The following is a 3,521-nucleotide window of genomic DNA, read 5'->3' on the forward strand; positions in this document are numbered from 1 at the left end:
ATATTTTTTTATTTTAAAATAATATATATTTTATTTTTTAAAAATTTATTTTTGATGCTGATCTAAAAATAATTAAAAAATTAATTTTTTAAAAAAACAACGCGACATAGTTTTGGTGACGTAGCAAGCATTTTCCGTGCAGTAATGGAGTCTAAGCTACCGAACCCCTTCTCTTACCACTTGGCTTCGTCCTTGAAGTCTTCAAAATTTTTGAAGTTTTAGGAGGAAGAGAAAGAATTCAGCTAGTAATTTTAAAAAATATATTAAAAATATATTTTTTGTTTTTAAAAATTATTTTTAATATTAATATATTAAAATGATTTAAAAATACTAAAAAAATATTAATTTAAAGTAAAAAAATAAAAAAATTCAAATTTTTCCAGAAATATTTTTAAAATACAAAAAAAATAAGTGAAAGTCTTTCTTAATTAATGTGGTGATTTAATTCTACCTTTGAAATATTAGTACCAGCTGATGGTTTAACTATACAGTTTATTTTTTCTATGGTATGCATGTTTCTGGTTTTATTTTAATTAAATAAACCCTGTGATTTGATATGTTAGATCACGGAGGTCCCTCATTTCATTATTAATCTAATTTATTTTTCGTTAATTTTGATTATTAAAGACAATATGCAGGACACATGTCAGATTCTTTATAGGTCTAATTTTTTTTAAAAGAAAATCCATTATAAATTGGAAGAAACCATAAGAAATTATTACACAAAATTTTCTATTTTTTTATATAAACATGAAATTCTTTTTCGTTCTTTTTGCTTTTTTTTTTGTTAAAATCCAAAAAAACAATGATTAATTATTTTTTAATTAATTAATTCATATCATGTTTTTAATTTTTCTTATTTCTTTTTAGTTGTATATATTGTTTTATTTTCAAAAGATAAAAAAACCTTAGAAAATAAATAAACATTTTGTAAAAATTAGAGAAGCTCGAACACAAAAAATCAGAACTTTCATGAAAACTAAATTCAAGAATCATGCCTATGAAAAAAAATACACATTACTGTAAATATGGATTTCATCCTTCAATGTATTTATTAGACCATATTTTGATTTAAAAGACTCAAATCATTACTATAATATTTCTAATTAGATTGCGATAAAATACAATTAATTAGTTTTTTTTTAAAATAAAACGGAGAAAACTCAAAAACAATTCCAGTAGTCAATAGATAAAAAAAATGTCATTGTTTTTTAATTGTTTTTTAGACTTTTTAATCAATTTTTCTTTTCAAAACTAAAACACATATAAATCAGATATGTGTCTTTATATCTTTAAAATTAAAATTTAACACAAAATTGAGTTGATCATAGTCGTATGGACCTCTCTTATCCATAGCCATGCCTGTGAACAGCTTAAGCAGACGACCATATAAAGATTTTCGATCTATGGTAAACGAGATGAGATTAATATTAATAAAGGAATGGCCCAAGGTCGAAGCTGTACCGAGACCAAACAAAAAGCCCAGCAGAATCTGGATGTCACAAGTTGGGGTTAAATATTAATTATCAAAAAGGTAGAAGGGTTTTACTGTAATTCTCTCTCGCTCAACACTATTCAAAGAAATAATGTGTCTATCCTTTGTTTATTTTTTCCTCCTAATCTATGTTATTTTGAGATTTAATATTAATCTAAGACTTTATAGTTAATTTAATTGAATTGAGTTTTTTATTTTTTATTTTATTATTTAATATTAAATTGATTGATAATTAAAATTTATAACTTGTTTTGATTTGCTTTCTATAAAGTTATCTTCATTTCATAGCTTTGATTACAAGTTTGATGAGTTAATTTTGTTGAATTGAGTTTTTTATTTTAAATTTTATCCTTCAATACTAGGATTGATTAATAATTAAACTTTATATTTTATTTTTATTTTCTTTTTATAAGGTTATCCCCATACTATAACTTGGATGACGACTTTGACGGGTCAATCTTGGTTAATTCAAATATTTTTTTATATCTTTTTTTAATTATTTTTTTTTCAATTTTATCTTTCAACACATGATTGATTGAGAATTAAATTTTATAATTTATTTTATTTTTTTTTATATTTGTTATTGATAAAAAACTAAAGGAGGAGGGGGTTTTACTGTACCCCTCCTTATTTCATACTATTCATTAAAATAATATCTTTTTAAATTTAAATTTTATTATCTAACATTATATTTATTAGGGATTGAACTTTATATTTTTTTTTATATATAATTTACTTATTATGAGATTATCCTATATTCATTACCAAGCCCAAGTTTGATGAGCTAACTCGGTTGATTCAAGTTTTTTTTTAATTAATTTTTTTACTAGAAAAATATTAATAACACCTAAATATATTTTTTATATTAAAAAAAATTGATCCTTTTTATAGCGTAGCGCGAACCAAATAATCTTTGTTCTTATACATGAACTTTACAAGAACCTCTCACAAATATCAATGTAGTGGTTCATAGAAAGGCTATTTCATTTTAAGTTTCCTTCTATCTATTTCATTTTAAGTTTCCTTCTATCTAAGATGAAAGTAAAGTTTTCGATAAAGTTATTATATTCAGCTCGATTCATGATCTTGCCTGAAATTCAAGTTACAAGATGAATAAGTTAAGCTAAATTAATCTAAAATACTGTTATTTGAAGATTTTTAAAGAAATATAATAACATCATTATTATTTTTTTTAAAATTAAAGTTAAATTGGATTTTAGCCAAGTTGACTAGATCATAAATTAATTTATTAAGTTGATGAAGTTTAATCAAGCCAACTCTTACCCTATTTAATTTAAAACCTAGTTAAAGCTAAATTTTAAGTTGGCAGTTCATTATATTTGCTCCATCATCTGGATCGAGTTTAATAAAATTAGTTTATAAGTTCAAAAATTTATTACCTTTTCTTCTAATTATAAAAAACCTAAGAAATATAGTGTACGGGGAGATGCATTATTCATTCAAAAAATATATTTTTCTAGTACTTATTTTTTTTTATATATTTTGATCTTTCAATTTCTTTGTATTACAATGATCCTTCAAAATTGCTTTAATATGTGATTGATCTTGGTATTTTCTTTTCCATGTATGCGAGGATCTCAAGGCATAAAAATAAAATAAAATTATGCGTAATTAAATCTTAGTTTTGTGAAACAAATGTCAATTTTACTGATTTACAATAATTAGAGCTTATGGACTGAATTTGAAACTTAAAGAAAAGTCCACTCTTTTTTCTTTTTTGCTAAAATTAGGGACAAATTCGCAAGATCAAGGGCAAGTTCATGTACATTTAGTATTTTCTTTTTAGTTCCTCAATTTTTTATTTTCAATTTGATCTCATTACACTAACTTTATTTGAGATTTGATTTGGTAATTTATTTTGGTTATCATAATTAACTTTTCTTTTTAAATTTGGTCCATTTAGTGTCACTTTCTTTCATCATATAATTAAATCTAACCATCTTATTTGATCCAAAAATTATTTGTTGTAGTGCTCAAAATATTGTTTTTTTAAATTAAAAGAATA

This window comes from Populus euphratica, unplaced genomic scaffold (assembly GCF_000495115.2).
Source record: "Populus euphratica unplaced genomic scaffold, PopEup_1.0 scaffold3938.1, whole genome shotgun sequence".
Lineage (NCBI taxonomy): Eukaryota > Viridiplantae > Streptophyta > Magnoliopsida > Malpighiales > Salicaceae > Populus > Populus euphratica.